Raw genomic sequence first — 9,597 nt, forward strand, 5'->3', positions numbered from 1 at the left:
TTGTCGTATTATTACATGATCAGGCAAAGCCTGGTATAAAATGTCATCTATGGGATAAATTGACTCAGTTTGGGCATATCTTTCTCCACTCAGAGAAGCAGACCCATTTTTCAGCTACTCACAGTGGTCAGTGAGCAAATGATGTGCACCTTGACTAAGCTCATTGTTAAATAGGCACTTCTGAAAACAGAGTAAGTTGGGTGTTTGCCTTAAGAATGAGAAAGGATTTTTATGGGCTCTCTGTGCATATGCTCCCTTTATTTCACAGTCTGATCTTTTGAGCAAACACAATAATGTGGCCAGAGCAGACATTGTGTACAATTTTTGTGGTCTCCCCAGCTGTTCCTTCATTCCTTTAGAGCAATGAGATGAGTGAAAGTGGCAAAAGCCAAAACATTATGGCCCTGAACATGAGAATAACCCTAACTAAGAGAGAGAACTATTCAAGCTTTTGAAATGCTCCAAAGATGCAAAAACAACTGCATGAGGAAAGTGATTTTATGAACTACATATGTGCTCAGTTGAGTCATCTGGAAAACAAAAAATAGCATTAAACATCATAAAATTTGAAATAGTCAGTTTTTCTTAAGCTTTTGGGACAACCTAGCACAATGTACTGACATGCCAAGATGCTAACTCATTTGACTCAGCAGAGCTATTTATCCCAGGGAGAGTATCTTACAAACACAACAATACTTCTGGTACCCACACTAACTTGTTCAGAGCTAGTTTGGATATGTCTAAATGGCACTTCATTATGCCACACAGACATAATCTGCATTCCCCCTGGGCACCTTAGTCCTTTTGGGGTGTAAACATTTCTATTTACACCTTGAGGGGACAGATCTTCAAGGAATATGATGAAAGACTGTCTTATGAAGGAAATTAAACACTTCAGTCAGGAATTTCTTCTCATGAAATTGCTGTCTTCTGACTCATGAAAATATAAACCTTTATGGAGGCTTATGGATAGACCTTACACGTTTCAGATTCCAGGTACATCTTATTCACATTTTAGCTAAATCTCAAATCTACACAACTACATGGGGACAGTCTCTTTCTTGGGATATATCATTATATTCTGTTTCTCATTTCTCATATTTTGCAATGATACTCAAGAGTTGTGATGTCAAAGACACAGCCCAATTACTGATTTTCATTCAAGATATCACCCAAAATTTTCAGCTCAAAGAAGAATTGCCATCAATGCAGTCAATGAAATATATGACAATGGGAAAAGATTTACTGGAGGCAGTAAATCAATGCATGTCAAAATTAGAAGTGGAGTGGAAAAAACTAGTGAATTTGACCACTGATGGAAGCCCAAATCTGACAGGCAAACATGTTGGACTGCTGAAAAGAATTCAAGACCAAGTCACAGAAACAAATTTTGAACAGAACATAATTTTTCTACATTGCTTTTTTCTTCAAGAGGTCCTCTGTAAAAGTGTTCTAAAACTCAGGACTGTCATGGATACAGTTATGAAAGTGGTCAACTACATTCAAGCGAGAGGAATAAGCCACAGGTAATTTGTAACTGAGGAATCAGGATCTGAACCCACAGATGTTCTGATCATACCAACATAAGAGAGCTAAGTTTGGGTAACATTTTGGAGAGTGTGGAAACTGAGAGCCAAGACTGGTTTGTTTAACATGAAAGAAAAAGATTCAGATTTCCCACAGCTGAACTATGTGGACTGGCTCTCTGATTTTGCATTTGCTGTTGATATCGTGGGCCACATAAACAAACTGAATTCAGGACTACAAAGGAAGGGGTTTCTTGATCATGAATTGCATTTCAGTGTCACATCATTTATGACAAAGTTACTCCTTTTCTTCTGTCAGATAGGAAATAGAGATTTCACACATTTTCCTACATTGCGGCAGATGACTGCAATCAAACCCTGAAAAAATACACTACACAACTTGCATAATGAATATTTTCACTGATTCAAGGATTTTCAAAGGATAAAAAATAACCTGTCTTTGGTCTCCTCACCTTTCATATTTGATGTTGACAATGTTCCATGTGACCTCCAACTTGAGCTTATTGACCTGTAATGTTATACGCTGCTTGCAGACCAATTCAAATCGGTGCTGCTTCCTAGGTTTTATGCCTCTCTCAATTAACAGAACTTTCCAAAGATCAAGACTCATGCCTGGAAGATGCTTGTGCTGTTTGAATCAACATATATATGACAGCAGACATTTTCTGTGATGAAATTCAATAAATCAAAATGAAGGTCTTCTATGAGCAATGACCACCTTGCAGCAGTGCTCTGCATTGCAACAACAGAGATGATGCCTGACTTCAATTCTCTGTTTAATGCACATCAGAGGCTTCACTCTTCCCACTGAGGGATTTTCTTTGTTTTTCTGTAACCTAATTTTCAATGTATAAGAGCAAGACTTTATTCTGAGCTGTTATCCAATCACCTCTATATACACTACTCAATCCGCCCCCCCCCCCCCCCCCAAATGAATCAGGACAAAAATTATTCTTTGAAATAAAATTAAAATATTTGATAGTAGATGTTGATTTTAAGCATATGATTTGTTTTTATCTATAATTTGTTAAAATATATTTGCCATTAATTTTGTGTATGCAGCCATCAATAGCTCACCAAAACTCGTTAAATGGCCCTTTAGCCAAAATAACTGCCCACCCCTATTCTAGTATGATTTTGAAGACACAACTAAAATGAACAAGTGAAGATTAGAATATGAAAAATCAAATGACATGACCCCTCATCTCTCTCAGCTTCTGACACCTTTGTGATACAAACAACTGGCCTTTTCCAAACACAATTCTTCAAAAGTGTCAGATTTCCTGAACAGAGAAAATAGAGAAGTATGCATTAAAGCCCACACCTCCTCAACCCACCAATATAACTTGATAGTGATGCAGAACACAATAAATCCTTGTGTGGGACCTGAGGGGTTCTTAATTTCAACTGAGCCTGTTCTTAAAGCTAATGTACATGCATCTCTAGACATTGTGTAGATAATAAAAGTCATAGCTAATTTGAATAGCATGAAGTGCTTTTGTGATGGGTATAATGAATGGCTTCTCCCTCCCCAAAAATGTTTTTCCAGTAAAGGAAGACTGAAGCTATGTTTCCTTTCGCATAGTGTGAAGAAGTGGCACAGTGAACAGAAACAGCTAATTTGCTATACTTGGCAATAGAAGTAGGAAAGATTTTAGAACCACAAAAACATGTTTTGTCCATTTAGTTGCTGTAACTGTATTAAATATTTTCCACTGGTTCTCTGCCTCTTCCAGATCCTACCTTTTTCCTAACAAGGTTTCCATATAACAAACATCCATGAACCAGAGTAAACACACTTGGGTAATTAAAGATCATGGACACCATTCAGGGGGAAGGATACATCAAGGTGCATTTTCATGCAATGATCTTAACATCATTATTATATTTTCAGTATGTGAATGAAGAACTAGGTGGTTTTGGTTGTCATATCCATGATGCTGGTACAGGTGAAAGTAGAATTCTCCCAACAGAGCAAGGTGGAAACATTTGTTAGCTTTGTAAATGCTGCATATCATAGGCTGCAATCTAGATCACTGTAAACAGCATTTGTGGTGACTTTATCTAGCCGGGTCTCTACCTAGAGCGTACCACAGTTTTTGGTTTGTGCAAAAGAGCCCAGTTTTTCTGGAGAATGCACCTGGCTGAACCTGGAGTAAATGTCCTTGAGGACAAATGTTGGGTATTTGTTGCTTGTGACTGCAGAAGCCTAGATTCAATTACCTGAATGGTTTTTTCCACTTCTATGTTCTTATGAAGATATCTTATTTCTTTTCCTGCAGTGTGTCACAGCAATTACCCAACCTTAGTACCCCTTTTGGTTCTCTAATTAACTCACAGTCAGGAGCTTTATCATAGAGTTCTTCCCAGCATTCCATTAAGTCCCCACAAAATCAACACAGTTCCTTTAGCCCTTCTATACCCAAATCCTTTTTTCCCCTCAGAACGTCTAGTTTGTCTGTGTTCTAATGTTGCCATCCTACTTACCACCTGCTTCTGTGTAAGGCAGCTCTGCAACAACCCCAAGTTCTCCTGAGTCACTGGCCTTAACCCTGGGCTCAAACTACACTATTTTTCATGCACTGTCTCTGTAGGTTCCTTCCTGGAACTATGCTGAAATTCTAGCAGGCTTCTAAAAGCTACTTGTTTTTAAAGAGTTGTGTCCCTGAACAGGGTTTGCTAGCTCCAGGCCTCATTGAGCATAATGGGCGTATGTACACACCACGGTTTTTGCCCTTTCATGTGCTGCAACTGCATGTCTGTTTGCATGAGCAGGCTTTCCAGATGCTTTAAAAGTCTTTCTTGTGCATTAAAGTAAAACTCCTCGGACGTACTTTAGTTTGGCTCACCAGGAGTTAAAGCATCATGTCCAAGGGGACAAACACTGTCTTATACTGCAAAATAACAGGGCATTAATCGAGCTATAAGAATTTAATTGGGACTGAATGTGATAAAATTACTGCCATGCCAATCATTTCAGTTCTTTCAAAGTAGAAAAATTGTTTCTCCAGCTGCTTGTAGGACTTTACTTCTGTGTAGAAATGGATGTGAGGCAGGCACAAGGCCACAAAGATAAATTTACCTGGAGCGGGGAATGAGCAGAGATGGTAGGGCACCATACCAAGCTGGGAACACACCGGAAGTGGAGCCGCAGCAGGGAAAAATGCCGCAGCAGAAGAAAAGGAAAAAAAAAGAACAGCAAGTCTGGGAGGAGCTGGGACCAGCTCCCACATTGGCATGGGTGTGCTTTATGGTGGTGTGCCAGTGCCAATTTGCCACCTGGCCCCTTGGAGCCAGGATAAAAAGCCTGGTGGCGGACAAACAGGAGGGACCACAACTGGATTCCCCAGGGGGCCCAGAGAGGCCTGGAGCAGAGCAGAGCCCCACTGAAGAGAAGTGGTGGCTACCCAAGGAAGGGGCCTCTGAAAATAAGTTGAGCCCAGGAAGGCTGACAGACTTACCTGAAATGGTGCTGTGGACTCCAGACATCTCCAGACAAGAATGGACCAAGCAAGGACCTAAGGAGAAAAGGAGAAACAAACATCTGAACTGTGGCAAGTATAGATCAGAGAGAGAAAGATCTACACCAGGGAGCAAGGTAACCCAGGGTTGGGAAGGAATATAGTCAAGACCTAATATGGCTTAAGGAAACTCAGACAAGACAACGTCTGAATCCTACTAATACAATCCAACTGAACAAGATATAAGGACCTATACCAAAACAGATCTAGAAGACTAGGAAACAACGTCTTTGGTTGCCATTAGGTGGGGTGTAGGGAAGGCGGAGCTCCAAACAGGAAGATGGACAGGAAGAGTAAAAGAAGGTACCAGGAAAGGCAGGACAGACCATCTTCCTCCCAACTAAATTTATTCCAGCAAGATGTGGCAGGAGACAACCCCTGAGGGCCTTCCGGAGTTTATCCCAGCAAACTGTCCTCTCCCCAAGCAATGGCAAAGTCGGAAAAACCCATCCGTACCAGACGTCTGGGTGAATGACACAGGCAATTACAGGGTGATAGCCTAAATTTCTCTTTTATCTATATACAAGAAGGCCACAGTGCAAAGCAAGCTAGTTACCTGCTGTGCCTATATGGAGCCCAAATGAAACTAGTGGGTCTCTTTGCAGACACTACAGCCTTACTGATTGAAAAAGGGTGCAGAATCAGGACCAGTGTCAATAGTCCATCAGAGGAGGCAGCACTCAAGACTAAGGTTTTAGCATTTAGGACTTTTGTAACACAGCTAAATAGCAAGGTGAAATGCTGTACACATCATATTACCTACAGTACCTGCATTCTATTGTATTGCAACTAAAATATTTTAAGAGCTCCAGTAACCCCAGGTAATTATCTTGGAACTAGCTGAACAAACAGCCATTTCAAACATCCTATTGGAGTTTTAGATCTAAAAAAGTATTCTGCCACCCTGTATATTGTTAAAGCAATTTCAGCAGATTAATTCCTGGAGTATGACATTTTATCAGCAGTGACACTATTCCATCCAAAGGCAGCGTGGTTGGTAATAGATAAAAAATGAAAAAGAATGATAATGGGTGGGGGCAAGAGTAGTATGACAATGAAGGAACTAAAAAGCTTAGTTTTGGCAAGACCAAGAGAAGTGTTAATGCCACTGAGTTTTACTGCCTCACAAATGACGAGTTAGCACATGCTTTAGTTGAAAAGGCCAAGTTCACATAATTAAGAATTAACTCCATGTAACCATTATATATATTCACACACACACACACACACACGTACGTACGTATGTACAACAGGCTCGCCTTTCAGGGCTGGGTCTCAGTGCCGGCCGGCCGCCTGTTCTGGTCTAAATCCCTGCCTCACTGGCCTGCCATGCCTTGCTGAAAATAATATGAATGTTATTTCTAAGGCGGGAGGCTGCCCATTGTTTGACCTCTTTATAACAAGGGCCTAAGTACATGCTCTAACCCCCCCTTACATGTGTCCCATGTCTCACAGCTTTTGCTGTCACATCCTGTATTTCCATATCGTCAATTTCAATATTTCTGTCACATCTGGTATTTCAATATTATCCCATCCAATATATCTATTTCCCCAAGTCAGTGGCTCTGCCCCTAACTAGGGCCTCTCTTCTTTATCACCCTCAACTGGGCGACTCTACCCACTCAACCCCTCACTGGGCCTCTACTCTTGCTTGGCCCCTCACTGGGCCACTTTACTCTCCTGGTCCCTCACTGGGTCACTGGGTTCTTTCACCCAGTGCAGCTCAGGTGGCTGCTGCTGTGCCTGGCCTCCTGCACTGGGATCTTCCACCCTGTAAGCTCAGGTGGCTGCTGCCATGCCCGGCCCCTAACACTGGGGTCTCTCACCCTGTAGGCTCAGGTGGCTGCTGCCATACCTGGCTGGCCCCACTATACTGGGCTCCTGTGTCCCCTTCTGGGCTTGCCTGGCCCAGGTCTCTTTCCTTGTCAGTAACCTACCCATAGGCAAGGGCTGGGGTTTTTATGGCACCCTTCCTCACCTTTCACTGGGGTGGTAACTGGCCTGGCATTTCTGGGGGACTGTTCTGCCATGAACAGTCCCACCAGACCACCCATCCCTGGCAGGGTGCAGTTTTAGGTCATGCCCAGGACCAGGAGCCTCCAAACCATCCCCATTGCTTCTGCCCTTATTGTGCCTGCCTCTGTTCTATTAGGCACTCTCTTGCAGCCCTGGCCCGAACTAGTGATCTTTTTTGTCCAAGGCCTGGGGTGGGACCCCAAATGCTACCCCGGCTGATGTTCGGGGTTCCCCTTATCTCGCCTGCCATGACTTTGAATGTAACCTCAGTGGAGGGGTGCTCCCTTGAGGTAGCCTTCAGGGCTGTCACACCGCGTGGCGGGCACTCACGGGGCTCCGACCTACCCTACACCCCAGCCATTTGCCACCTTCGATCGTGGATCTTTTGGCCCTCAAGCGCCCCTGGTTCTTCTCAGGCTCTACCCTGGTATCTCCTGGCTATCCGGCCACGAGCATCCAGTGGCCCAGGGACTCAGCTCAAATGTATCGGCACCAAGGCCTGAGGCCCTAGCCTCGTCTATCCCTAGGCCCAGCTCCCTATCTTACCCACACCATGATAGCTGTGCACTCCCCACCACCATGATTGCTGGAGTAAAGTGGGAACCAGCAGGCCCAGAGTTCCCCTGAACCTAGCAGCTGGTCCCACTCAGGGCTCCTCCCTACGGTAGCTTTTCAGCTTCTTTCCCTATCAGTTGGCTAGCCATTCAACTTCCCTGACAATCTCTCTGCCGGTACCCTCGCCGGCTCTCCCAATGGCACCTCTGCCGGTGCCTTCGCTGGCTCTGCTGTCGGCTTCCCCGCTGGAGCCTTCACCGGCTCTGCTGCCGGCTTGCCTGCTGGAGCCTTCACCGGCTCTGCTGCCAGCTCCAGCGCTGGTGCCGGTTTTACTGCCGGCTTCCTTGTCGGTGCTGGCTCCGCCCCCACCTTCTCGGCCAGATGGACGCTGCGGTTGCATCCCTCGGGTCCTGGGCTTCCCTGCAGAGCCTCTGTTTCCCCGCTGTCCTCCTGCGCCCTCAGGGCAGCCTTTTATCTCCACCAGGCGGCGTCTCCCGCTGACATCACCCGGCCCCAGCTGGATATGGGCGCGGCTGACGAACCGCATGGGCGGTTTTGCTGCGCGCATTTCCCCACGCCTTTCGGCCCCTGCAGGAGGTAAGTGGGGGCTTTCTTGCATTTTGGCCTGGGGTCTTCCTGCAACCCGGCTCCCCTGGGACACTTACCTCCAAGATGTTCCAGGAGCAGCACAGACTGATGTTGCCTCCTGGCCTGCTCAGCACAGACTGCTCCTTCTCTCTCTGAGGACCTAGGTTAAAATGAAGTCTGCTCTGCCCCCTCAGCCAATCCCAGGGTCCTCCTAGGATCATGTGCTAGCCTTGATGAGGCTATCATCCACCTGCCAGCTGCTCCACTGCCAACTAGAAACCTTGAAGTGGCAGGCACTGCAGGTACCCTGCCACAGTATGTATGCATATACATATATGTCTATGTATTCATATACACATACACACACACACACAAATATAAGATGAGGCATAGATGGTCCAAGAACATTTGTGCTTACTGTATACAGGTTATACATAACTTTATGAAATTCTGTCCAGAGATAATCAGTTTCTGCAGGATTCACACTTCAGCCTGCATTGAACACCACTGTATTTGGCACTAGTGATATGTCATCAGTTTGCCAGTATTGTGACATGAGAGGCCTTGTTAGTTAGAAAATTGGCAACCATGTTAAAGGATGTTGCCTATATATGGAACCTATGTATGGAGATTGATAAGATTGGAGCAAATCTATATAGAACACTGCCATATATCCACTTAATTAAGTAATCTTTGTTTAAAATGCAGGTTTCTGGTACTTTGATTAAGATTGGAGCAAAGTACCAGAAACCTGCATTTTTAAAAAAAGACTACTTAATCAAGTGGGTGGCAGTGACTTTTCAGAGGATGTTATTCACCACAATTCAAAATCTGTGATTTTTGCCTCGAAAACTGTGGTTTTAAAAATGAGGACATAACTGACAGAATTATTGGAGAAGAAAGCGTATACTTCAGCATATGCTCTTAATGCTTAAAATAATGAACATTGTAGCAAGAATATCTGATATCCAACCAAGTTTCTTAACAGTTAGTCACAAAGTAGTTTGCTCCCCCAGCCACTCAACTCACGCTTAAGGTGGGAATGGTTGTGATTCTCTTGTGAAAAACAGATTCTATTGTGAAAAATGAATCCAAAAATTGGTACACAAATTGGGGGGGGGGGGGGGCGGGGAGACAAATCTTAAACTGGGTTCCACCATTTTTAAACTAGTCCGTGTGCATCAAACTTTGGTTCTGTTACAGGTATAGACCAGTTTCCAATCACATATACTGTACTGGTAAAAGTGTAATGTCTGTACCTGGCCAAACATGATAACACAACAGGCTAGTGGAAAATGCATTTACCAAGAGTCACAATATGCCCATCAGACACTGGTCTACCTTTTAAGATATACAGAAGGCAATTTCCT

The 9,597-nt window shown here is 44.1% G+C and overlaps 1 long non-coding RNA gene across 3 annotated transcripts in view; it reads right to left on the minus strand.

Moving 5' to 3' along the window:
- The window catches only part of LOC109286310 (uncharacterized), a 52,283-nt gene extending 42,937 nt beyond the window's left edge, over window positions 1–9,346 (minus strand). For all 3 annotated transcript variants that reach the window (XR_009459864.1, XR_009459865.1, XR_009459863.1), the window contains exons 1-2: window positions 6,309–9,346; window positions 5,009–5,065 (exon numbers count right to left, since the gene is read on the minus strand). This is a non-coding gene — a long non-coding RNA (uncharacterized LOC109286310). The remainder of the gene's footprint in view (window positions 1–5,008; window positions 5,066–6,308) is intronic.
- Window positions 9,347–9,597: the final 251 nt, after the last annotated feature.

The sequence above is a fragment of the Alligator mississippiensis genome, chromosome 2 (genome assembly GCF_030867095.1).
Source record: "Alligator mississippiensis isolate rAllMis1 chromosome 2, rAllMis1, whole genome shotgun sequence".
NCBI classification, from domain to species: Eukaryota; Metazoa; Chordata; order Crocodylia; family Alligatoridae; genus Alligator; species Alligator mississippiensis.